The sequence below is a fragment of the Colius striatus genome, chromosome 20, assembly GCF_028858725.1.
Source record: "Colius striatus isolate bColStr4 chromosome 20, bColStr4.1.hap1, whole genome shotgun sequence".
Lineage (NCBI taxonomy): Eukaryota > Metazoa > Chordata > Aves > Coliiformes > Coliidae > Colius > Colius striatus.
The window spans coordinates 9932534-9945005 of NC_084778.1; the positions used below are offsets into that span (position 1 = coordinate 9932534).

Sequence of the window (12472 nt, forward strand, 5' to 3'; positions counted from 1 at the left end):
CAGCAGAGAAACACTACACTTTCCTCTGAGGCTGCCCTCACTCCAGCACCATTAAGAGCTGATAACCAGGGGCCTTTCTACCCCCAGACCTGCATCCAATGGAAGGAGATGACAAGTCACATACAACTGAGCCACCCCATCCTTGTAACAGCAACAAAAGACAGTTGATCCTGACTGTGCAGCTCTATGAAATCCTCCCTTACTGTCTACCAGACTCTGGGCATTTAGCTTCAACTGGGCACTCGCTTGAGGAAGCAGGAATCCATGCACTCTCCACAGCAGATGGGGATCATCACCTCCCAGCTCAGCAAGGACAGCTGCTGGCAGAGAAGTACATCAAGCACAGGAAAGGTAGAGGAACAGACAGAAGGACATGTAAAGGGGAAGTGGAGGTAGGGGAGAGAGCAGAGGAGAAAGAGGAAGATCAGCTCAGCTAGTATTTTATCAGCATAGAAGTGCCACAGCTTTTCAGAGGAGGCATGCAGGGAGGAGAGACTGCAGAAACACTCACAATGGGAAGGGAGATGTATGCCCAGACAGAACCACAGAATCCCAGAATGGTGGGGGCTGGAAGGGCCCTGCAGAGCTGCCCCAGCTCAAGCCCCTGCTAAAGCAGGTTCCCCTGGCTCAGGGGGCACAGGAACGTGTCCAGGTGGGTTTGGAAACCTCCCAAGAAGGAGCCTCCACACCCTCCCTGGGCAGCCTGGGCCAGGGCTCCCTCACCTCAGCACCAAAGGACTTTCTCCTTGTGTTCCAGTGGAATTTGCTGTGTTCCAGCTTGTGCCCATTACACCCCTTGTCCTGTCACTAGGTGTTACAGGAAAAAAATACCTCATACTCTTGACACCTGTCCTTTAGGTATTTATCAGCATTTATGAGTTCCTCCCTCAGCCTCCTGTTCTCCAGGCTGAACAGCCTCAGGTCTCACAGCCTTTCCTCCTCACAGAGAAGTTCCAGTCACCTCAGCATGTTGGTAGCTCTGCAACTGTGGAGCCCAAAGCTGGACACAGAGCCTTTGTATGGGGCAGCTGAAAAGGTGAGGAAGCAGATCCACCGGTGAACGAGTGTGTCGGTGCATACTGGCACATGCAGATGTGAAGTACTGCATTTTGTGGTGTGGCAGCCTCCATCTTCCTCTCTCAGAAGTGGTGGGTTGGATTCTAACAGTCTCCATCCTGTCTCCTAGACCTGGAAGGCTCTGTTCTCTCATTTTCTCCTACATTTCAAGGCTTGCAGACAGGAGAAGGAGGGGCAATTAAGTCTAGATGCAGGTAGAAAGGGACTCACATGGGAAACAGTTTAAGAAACAGTGTCTCTAATGGGCAGTTTCACTGTATTTCACTCTGGCTTTATGATCCACTGATGAGAAAAAAAACCCCAAAACACACAAACCTCCTCCCCACACACATAATAATCACACACACTCACTATATATATCTCTATATATTTCTCCATCCAGATGAATGCTTTTGATCACTTAGTGTAAGTTTTTCTTGGCTGTAGAAGATGGCAGGATGGGGAGACTAAATGAGAGCAGGAAAGAGCCGAGGTAGTTGGATCTCAGTCATGCAGAGCCTGGACAGGCTCTGGTAAAAACAAGGACAAAGCCAGAGACAACCCTGGGAGATTTACATCATGTGGGGCCCTGCACAGAGAACCACAATGACATAGTGGGTATACAATGTTGGCCAAATTCCCTAAATAAGTACTTGATGAAGCTCCTGCAGGCCTAAAGATTTATTCCTTCCCCTTCCAAAGCACGTAATGCCTAAGAGACGAAGATCTCAGCTGGCTCAGTCATTCATAGACTGCATCCACAAAAAGTCCCCCCAGTGCTTTGTACAAAGTCTAATTCAAGAGCAGGATGGGACTTCTCACGAGGTCTGCTCCTGGATGGCAAAGCAGACATGAGCCTGGAAGCGAGGTGGGGATGAACACACCGTGTCCCGGTGTCTGGCACTGCAGCCGAAACACGGTGTGACTGTTGGAGTGGGCACCCCTCAGGGCCAGCTGGTGTGCACAGCTTGGCTTCACCACACACCAAACCTAACGGCAAGTCTGACACACAGCCAGCTCCTCACTTCTCAATGACAACCCTAAGGCCTCTGACAAACCCCCTCTGCTGTTTCCCTCAACATCTCCCCTCTAGGCAACTTCTGCCCCCAGTACATCTGAATATAATGTGGGCAGGACAGTGCTCCACCTTTTGAGCTGGAGAGCATCCCTCCTCTTGACTCCAAATCCCAGTAACACCAGGTCATCCCATCCTGGTGACCCATGGGGGAATACAAAAGAAAAACAGGCTGGGAGACAAAGAGACCCTGAAAAAAATCTTACCCTGCAGGCTTTGTCAGGCAAAGGAAGGAGGTGAAACACTAAAGGGTGGAAGAAGGTAAATTACCAGAGTGAAGACATTTCAAATGACTGCTCCCTGCTGTGTTCAGCAGTTTTTTCTTGATGGAGTCACTAATCACTGTGGTTTACAGAATGACCTTGTTGTGGCCATCTCATCTTCAGGGGACAACAATCCCTGGTGCAGGACGCTGCTGTGCTAACCCACAGCCATCAAATGCTGACTGCAGCCTGTCACGACAGGGCAGAGGAACACCACGTTTCATGGCAAAATGTCTCTGCAGAGGCGTTCATCATGTCCAACACACACAGCAAGCTTTGTGCTCAGGGCAGAGATAAAGAGATAGGGGCAGAAATCCTCCTGCACATCCATTTAAAAATGGTGGTGGCCATAAGCTGGAAAAAAATGCTACAGAAGAATTAAATATTTACTTCTTCTGTTTGTTAATATCTTTCATTAGTTACTCAGCTGTAACAGTCATTAAAATGCTGAAAGGGAACCTCATGTAAATTCATCACTAGCCTGGGAATACTCCTGCATTTGTGAGCAGGCTGCACGCTGCACCAGAGCTTGGAGACTTCATTTCCCTACAGGCAAGGCCAAACGTCTGGTTCACTCACAATTTACAAATGATTATTTTTGTAATTAATCATTCATCAAAAAACACAAATAGCAACAGGGCACGAAAGGCACTGGTGGTGTAAGCAGAAGGCAGAGCCGATCCATCACAACCTCCCCCTGCAACCGCTTGCAGGAGGGGACCCTCAAATGCTGTAACTCAAGTGACTGCAGGGAAGGGAGATGGGGAAACAGCATTTCTGCTCTTTACAGCTACATAAGGAAACAGATGATCTACATTCCTCTTGTGCCAAACCTCATCTGCGTGAACTGGAGCTGCAACAGATCCGTGAAACACGCTGGGAGCCAAACATGGCGATGGTGTGGAACAAGAGGGTGGGGATCAGGGCATGAGGAAAGGAGGGCAAACTCACAGCTGTGGGAGGAGAGAAAACTTGTGAAACACAATGCACTGAGGCTGAAGTGACACATGCAAATAACCCTGAAGGAAAGCAGTCAGAAGAGAGACAGCGGAACAATGACAAGAGACTTGCTAAATCACTTGCTTGGCTTTCTGCAGCAGGGACTTGGCTACAACTAACCCAGTACCTCCTGCTGCAGCCTGGGGCTGCCTGGATCCAGGGAGGTTGGTTCTCTCAGCTCTTGTGCTTCCAGACCACAGAAACACGCCAGCATGCCAACTCATTTGCCTTAGCTTGGATTAAGGAATTCTGGAACCACAAGCAAATGCTCTGACTATATAATACATCTGGATATCACCTCTCCTGGTTGCTCAGAGTTTGAATCTGCAGCCCCTCATACTACTTGCTTGCTTGCCAAATGGCTTTCAGCAGAAGAAAACACATCCACACACATAAACACCAACAGTAAATTGCAAAAGCACGTGATTTTTCATCCTTTCATCACTATTAATCCAGGTTAGATATTTCCTGCACTCCAAGGACAGGTGTTGGAAACGTGTCACTATTTCCAGGGCCCTGCATCTCTCCTTGCTTTGGCCTTGCTGTATCAGGCTGCTGGCCAAGCTCTTGCCAAGACAACAGCTCTTCAAAAGACGGTATGAACTGGTAAAAGCAGGTGGCAGCATGATATTTCAGCCTTGCCATAGTCTCCTGCTGGCTTTTATTATATTACACAGGGCTAGGCTTGAAACTTATCATCAGATTTCAAAGAGGCCGGAGTATTGTTGGCAGTCTACTTCATTCTTGACCACTGAGATTGTGAGATCTGTCCCTGCTGCTCTAAGAAAGAGAAGTTCTCCTCCTTACAGCAATTAATTACACAAACTCAAAACCTACAACATAACAAAGGACATCCAAGATAACTGGGACTTTTGCAGGACTGGCAACATGGCCCAGGAAAAACCAGTACAGTGCTGCATTTCCACATGTTGCACACTGGGGTGGCAAAGCAAAACTAGCCTGAAACAGGGAGATTCTTCCAGAGGGCAGAATGCCCCACCTATCCAAACATATATCACATCCCAGCATGAAACAGTAATCTGCCCTCTTTGTTCAGAGAAAGGGTCTTGAGGACAGAGGTAGTGTTAATGAGGCAAGCTTTAGGAAAGTTATAAATGGCCTACAGCCAGTCTCCTGGAGGTGTAGAGGATCTGTCCTGAGTGGAGTCATCCAGGTTCGGACCAAAGTGTGTTCTCAAAACTAGGTGGCCAAAGATTGGGCTGTTGTTCTTCACCTAATATTAACAGAGCTGAGAAATCTGCCCTAACGTGTTGGACATGTCAGACACGACAGCAGTGGGAAGGAGGGATGGACACCAACCCAGTGGGCAGCATCACGGCTGGCACTTGGGAAACCTTTGTTCAATGAGCAGGCCAATCCTTCCATGTTTCAGATCCTCATATATCATAGTGAGGACATCACAACACGTTGAAGACTGTGGGATAGGAAAGTCTCACGGGAATAATGGCCCATATAAGCTACTCAGAGAGCCAGGAAGGGATTTCCTTACGAGACAGAACAAGAAACTCTGACTACCAAATGTGTGTGTCAGGACATGCAGCAATCTCCCAAGACAGGATTTTACTGAATGGCTTGAACTTAGCAAAAAGGGAGCAGTGACAGTGACTGAAGAGAAAATGGAGCAGTGGCAGAGACACTCCAGGTTGCTCCCGTGGCAATTCTGCAATGACCCAACTCCATGCAGCAGAAGAATCAGCCATGCAGGAAGCTGCTTGCAAGTTACTGATGGAACAGCAACAGTTGCAAGAAATACAAATTCAAATGCAGTTTGCCTCTGAGAAGCAAATGTGTGTACAGTTGGGAAGAACAGCCAAAACCACCTTCCTACAGCTCAGCATCAGGCAAACTAGAGCCTCAGATTTACTCTATGTGAGGAGAGAATCACTCCAGCATTTGTATCCATTGCTGGACAAAGTGAAACAAGAAATTCTTGCTTGCCTTCCACCACAGAGTCCTGTAATAGCTCATAAGTACTAAATGAGGGAGGAAATCCATATTAACAGAAGGCACTGATAAGAAATATGCCTGGGTTCCAACTTTTTCTGGTAACCACTGCGACAGCTGTAAGTTTACACATTTACAGGAGGCGTAAGAGAATCCTGAACCAAGTGGCATTTAGTCTCAGGTTTGGGACACTTCTAAAAGCTTTACTGCTGGGCATATTTCTCAGAGGAAAGCTAGGACATGTCTTTAAGTACTGTTTCTAAGTGAGAGTAAAACATTACTGATCTGAGGTATTTCCTGCCATTATGTTCTTGTGTTTGTGTTCTCTCCAGTGCATCCTATTATAGCAAATCTGTTTGGAAGGGCTCCATTCTCAAAGATGATGCATGCTCCAAGAATGCCTTCTGCCCAAGCAATAGTCCTAAAGACACCACTCACATTGCTCACATGCTTCAAGATTCTGAGATGCATGAGGGCACTGTGAGGGCTAACCCTGAGCACCTAGCACACCACAGGCTGGGCACAAATGCTTTCCTTTTCTGAAGCAACCACCTTTTCCAGCCAATTTAACAAGATCTGCTTCTCACCCAAGATCTGTTTTTACATAGGAGGTAGCCCCATCCAATCTCAATGCACAAGGGCAGCGTGTTCAAAATCAAGATGAGTTTTCTATGAACATCTCCAGTGCTCATTCCAGTTCTTCAGAAATACAGCTAATCCACTCTCTGAAGGAGGACACAGTAATAACTCATCCCCTTTATTTTTAGCCTAGCTCTTCCTTCAAAGCCCAGCAAGATACGTGGAGTTTTGCAGTGTGCAAAGATTCCCTGCTCATGATTAACATCTCTGTGAATAATAAAGCTTTAATCTGGTTTGAGTCTGTTACCTACTGCTTCAGCAAGTTTAACATCAGATGGGAGCAAGAATAGCAAGGGTACCCAGCCAGCTTTCATATAACTCAAAGCAGCACTACAAGGCTTAATTAATTGAGATCACCAGATGAAGAACTTCATCAGGTATATAAAAGGTAAAACATCTGCTGATGCTCAGACAGTACTGAGATGGGATACTACAGAAACCTCAGATAAACTTCAAAGAGAAGGGACTGAGACCCATCTGTGTATCAGAAATATGTTCCTCCTGCTCCAGAGTCCCAACCTCAGTTGGATGCTAGGTCTGAAACATAATGGCAGGAACACAAGCAAAGCTCAATGCTTTAATCACAGACACATCACCTCTATTTGCTCAGCCAAGTCTGGTAAACACAACATGGATTGAGTTCCCCTTTTAAAACTGCACAAGTGTGAAGGCAGCTCAGAGAGCAAATCAGCCTCTCAGACTAGTGCACATGCTTTCCTTCATTTCACAGGTGGTCACAGTGTCAGAGGTTCTGTCTGAACAGAAGCAGAGAGGGAAAGGCAATTTATGCCAGCCACATTTCAATAAGGCTGTGACTCACTCTCCTTCCATATGTACCCTTCCCCACATCTGGAGAGGGGCTGATCTGAAGCCAAGCCAAAGCCACCGTGTGAGCAAAGTACCAACCTGGCATCTCAAAGGAACTACAAACCCACTGCACTGGTTTCTGTTCTCCAGCACAAATCAAGGGAGAGACACCACCAACTATCTGAAGATGCTTTGAAAGGGCAGCTTGGTACTTGCCAGGCCTGCTTGGACAGGAGCAATCCAGAGGAGGTTCCTGGCTTCACCACCCAGTCAGCCTTTCAGCAGGGACCAGCTATCAGCCCAAACCATTTGGTCTGAGAGCGACAGCTGTGTTCAGACATCTGCTAACCCACTGCCAGGTACAGGCTCTTCAAGTGATCCAATCTCTGCTGCAGTGGTAGAGCAAAAATCATATCCACCTTGCCCTCCCATCAGGGAAGCCACGCTCTCTTCCACGCTGTCTAGCTTCTCAGTCATCACCTTTTCTCCTCCTCTTCACTCACATCAAGTGCTAAAAGACAAAGTGGCTGCTCTCTGTTAAGCTATTCCAACTCATTCCTCTAAAGCTGTGCACAGAGCTGGTGCTCCAGCAGGCAAGGAGAGCTCCTTCAGCCCTCACACCATCCTAACAATGCAGAAACACTGCAACACCGACAGCAGGAGTTATCCACAGAGACCTGCTGCTCACCTGGGACACATCAAGTGCAGGCTGGCAACATGGCTCTGCCTGACCCCACGGCTCTGTGTCTCACAGCATCACAGCCCAACACTGCTTCCCCATCCATGGGGCACAGCATCCCATTAAATTAAACCTAGACCAACCTTCCTCATGCTGGGGATGGGTGATGTGCATCTATCTGCTCTCCAGTTTGCAATGCAAATGTGATGCTCACCCTTCCCCCCCCAAGCACATATTTAGGCCTAATATATTTTAATGGCAAAAAGATGCTTTGTTCCATAGTGGAGTGTGGGTGTGTATTTGATCCCTGTGCTTCAAGCAGATCCAGGAATGGAATTTAATACATTTATAAAACTAAGAACACATGCTGCAGATTGTTTAAACCAGCAGAGAAGATAATAAGAGGAACACTCCACGGAAGGTGAGACCAAAAGCACCACTGAATGCTGCTGGAAAGCAGAAATGCAGCGATGATTGTGGGATCTGGGGACACACAGCTCCATGCCACAAATCCCTCAGGAAAGACAGCTCCCAGCTCAGACACAGAGATCTCTTCTACATCAGCTGGAGACAGAAAAGTAATAGATTACACTAGCTGAAGACAGAGCACATTTGTCTTCCAGTATGAGAGACACAGTTCACCTTAAAATAGAAATCACAGTGCATGCAAACAGCAATCCCTTCCTTTTCTACTAAGTTCACCTCAAAATAGCAAAGCCAAATGAACACTTGGAGGTGCAGTTACATTCCTCTCCTGCTTCTCTCTCTGCTCATTTTCGTTTCAGCAGGTCCCTCGGGTTGGGCAGTCGGGTTTCCTGGGACAGGATGAAGCCACTGTCTGCACAGAGGCTCCTGGAGCTGAAAATGCTGCACAAGGTCATTCATAGAATCACAGAATGATGGGGGTGGGAAGGGCCCTGCAGAGCTCATCCAGTCCACCCCCCTGCAGGAGAAGGTCCCACCTAGATCAGGTCACACAGGAACGTGTCCAGGTGGGTCTTGAAGCCCTCCAAGGAAGGAGCCTCCACACCCTCCCTGGGCAGCCTGGGCCATTCAGTTCTTCAGTGTTCAGTACCTCCATTCCAGGTTTCAAAAAGTGATGGAAACTTCTCTTGGCTTTTGGTGCCCTGTTTGTTATCACAGGGTTTACATCCTGGGCCAAACCCAAGGTTTACATCCTGGGCCAAACCCAAGCCAGTATCCCTTTGGAAACAAACTGTTTCAGAATGAACGTCTGCCTCTCTCTTTCCCACATGGACTTACAGGAAGCCTCACACGTGAGCAATGGTACCACATTTCCATGAGGAGTACAACCCAGAGAGCCAGGAGTGGTTTCAGCCTCTCTCTCTAGCCCCATGCAGCACAGTGTGATGTTAATGGTATTGTCACCCCGCTTTTGCAGAGTGTTATGCTGAGGCATGGAGCATGTTAAGCAACTTTGGCCTCTGGTCACAGAAATAAGTACAAGAACAGGGACTGGAATTCAGAGCCTTCACTCAGATCCTGCCTCCCCCTTCTTCTTGTGCACAGAAGAGCCTGTATTGTTCTTGCAGGTCATCCATTTGCATTGCAAAGCCAGGAGCCCCCTGTGTACATGGTGGATGTACAAGCAGATGCATACTCCATAGGCAGATCTTTGGAAAATGCAGTGCACAGCGTTCTGTTTACAAGTCAAAAGCCATCTCCAATTGCTCAAACTTCAACAAAAACACAAGTTGCTACAATTCATAAGGAGCTTAATAGTTATTACTACGTATTGCAAGCGTGTAGCTATGTAGAAAGACTCCCTTACTGTCTCCAGTGATTATTCAAGGGAAGAGGAAAATAAAGAATAGCCTTTGATAGTAACAAAAAAAGCAAGTGTGGAGAAAACAATGTATTAAATCCTTTTCACAGCCAAGAGGCCAAGGAAAATGCTATATATTTATAAAGGAAATGAAAACCTGTCAGGAACAAAATGAACTGAGCAACAGAGCTTGGGCTGAATAAAGAGAAGCAAAATCTAAAGAACCAAAAACGTTGCTGGAGTGTAAAAGACATTATACTCTGCATCCCTGAAAGAGGGCTCTGAATGGACTACAACCCATTTGTGTACCAGCCAGACAGGAGGCCCCAACCACTCCCTTCTCCTGAAAATCTGCAGGCAGGGAACCAAACACTGAGTGTGGTCACAGACCCTGTTCAGAGAATGCATAATATTGAAACAACTGGAGCACCTTCTGTGCATTCCCCATACAGGGACACACTGGCAACAGGAACCCTGTGGCTCCTTGGGCTGGTGTGTGGGCAGTCTGGGGCAATCTGCTGCTGCCAGCCTCTGCAGAGCAGAAGTTGAAGAGACACAATCATCTGGTGGTGTGTCTGGTTTCCACATGCTGAATTATGGCCCCATCCCTCTGCTGAGCCTGTCAGGTGCCTGAGTGTCTGTGGCTACAGCAGCCTTGGAGGAGGAGAAGGGGGAGGCTGCAATTGCAGATATCAGCTCCCAGCCCACAAGAGAAGATACAGCCTTCAGAATACAGAGGTAAGAAACTTCTGGTGCATCACAGAAAACGTGTCCACAGGCCAAAAGATCAATTGCACTGCCTGGCCTGGATCTAACTCCTCATCTGGAAGAGGTGGCTCATCTCCTTTCTAAATACTTAAACTTGGAAGACTCTCCCTGAAAAAAAACACTGAGGAACTTAACTATTAATGAAAACTCAAAGGAAAGACAACTATGATCAACCCAAGTACTGCTGTCTTGATAGAAACGAGCTCTTTTTAGTGTGTAGAGTTTGGATTTGAAGTCTGATCTGACATGAAATAATTTAGCTTTATGTTTCTAATTGCAGGAAGTTTGTTTGATTTCAAAAACAAACAACACAAGTATTTCATAATTCAGGTACTTAATTACTATTAACATATTGATTGCAGGAAATAGGATTAACCACACGTTCTACTTTGTCAGAGGATAATGCCAACCTTAAAGTGATGGCTACATGTGAATTAGCTGCCTGTACTTACATTAAAAGCAAAATAGGAACCATGGCCATCAGAAAGGAGAATTCTCAATGAATTGGCATGCTCATGCTCCAGTCTGGACTCCCCACTTCAATCTGGGAGAGAAGAAACTCTGTACACATGCATAAAGTTCCACTTGGGCTCAGGAGAAGAAAGCTGGAAGGTCTTTATCTCTTGAAACTTTCCTTGCTTAGATGGTTCATCTCAGCAGTCATTCAAATAAGTCCAAATAATTAGCAGTACAATGAATAATAATGTTCCTTCTTTCCTGGGTTCCTGCAGTTTGGTGAACTAACAGGAGCTGTCTGCTTAAATGCATTTCCCACAAGAAGGCTGGAGACACCTGTGCAGCTGGCAAGATCATCTCCTTCTCCTGGTGAGCATGCTCTGCTGGACACTGATGCCAGGAGACAGTAAATCACAGAAGGCAGAAGCATCTCCAGCATTTAATATAAAACCCACCCAGGGTTCTGCCCTTGCTCTATCTGCCAGTATCCTCACACAAAGGACAGATGTGGGACGTGCCCATGGCAGGTGTCATGAGACATCATCAGGCATTTCCTACCAAACAAAGCTTTCCAGAGCAGCTGGTTTCACCTCCCTGCACAGCAACACTCAACTACAGCCAGGAAGTCTTTGCTATGCTGAACTCCCACAGGATACCATGAAGTACAGCCTGGATTACAGCAGCCTGGAGTCCATTTCAGCTCTCTAAACACAGGCATACTTTTATTTCAGATGGGATCAGCAAAGGTTAAGTTGTGAATGAATGACAAGTGGTGGTCTCAAATCTGAAAAATGCTTTTTGGGTTTTTGTTTTAAAGCACAACTTTCTGAGATGAGCTGGGTTTGCATCTTCCTCACAACAGGCTGCAGTTACTTCTGCTGTACATCAACAGAAGGGACAGTGTAACGGGAAAACAGCACAGGCATTTTCATTGTACATGAAAGACAGGCTGAAAATCTCCACAGAGGCACTTAAATATCTCTTCCTGTACCAAAGACAATGCTCAGATACTCCTGTTATTTGCTTTTCATCATCTTGAGGATTCAATAAATCCTGGGCTGCACTCGTGGCTGCTGGACAGATTCCACAGGGGAAGGTTGGCAGCTGTGCAGGGAGGGAACAGGGCTGCAGGGGCAAGGATGATCACCCCAACCACTGCCCAAAGTGCATCTCCAGAAATCACAACTGCAGCTTTCATCAGCCTTATCTCACTCTTTTCCTCTCACCAGGCATAACATTGGAGGAGCGTGAAAATACAAACCCCCATTATCCGGAGTGAAGGCATAAAAATGCTTGCATTTACCATGCTACAGCTTTAAAGCTGCCCCAGCACCCTGTAGGTAAGTGAGTGGCCTCAGGGCAGCTCTATGAGCTGGGTAACATTTTGCAGCAGAAATTTCTCAATGCCTTTTAGCCTTGTGAGCAGAGTAAATCCCTTCAACCCTAACTAGCATCGAAATTAGTAACTGAAGTAATCCCAGTGGGCATCCCCAGAGAAATCAGCTCTGGCAGAAGGAATTAGCACTCTCTCTTTCTCCTCTCTGGATGGCCAAGCAACACTTGTTTGCACTCACAGCTAACACAGTGCATGAGTCCAAGACACTTGTGTTGCTCCTCGAGGGGACAGCCTTGGACAGGCAGTACCTTAAGGCAGCCTGCCTCATGGTTAATGCAGCACTTCCCATTGATTTGTTTGTCTAGGATCTCTCACGCTGGCTTTACACCTGACTTCAGCCCTTACACATGCAGTGGTGCACTCAGATCTCACCCTGAAAGAACTCAGCACTTATTACACCTACACATTTTTGCTTTGGCTCTTTGTGGACAAGGTGGGACTACAGGCAAGTGATTTTCACCCTTGAAGTGAAGCCCTGCATGCAGTATTAGCCCTCCTAATGTTGGCACCACTGGTACAGCACAGCACACCCAGCCTGAGGCTGCTGCTGAGCATTCCCCAGAGCCTAGAAAAGGAGCAGACT

General features: G+C 47.0%; 1 protein-coding gene across 1 annotated transcript in view; it reads right to left on the bottom strand.

Annotated features, from left to right (window-relative positions):
• The window catches only part of AUTS2 (activator of transcription and developmental regulator AUTS2), a 773956-nt gene that overhangs the window by 714005 nt on the left and 47479 nt on the right, over positions 1 to 12472 (bottom strand). The gene's annotated exons all lie outside the window — the stretch shown is intronic.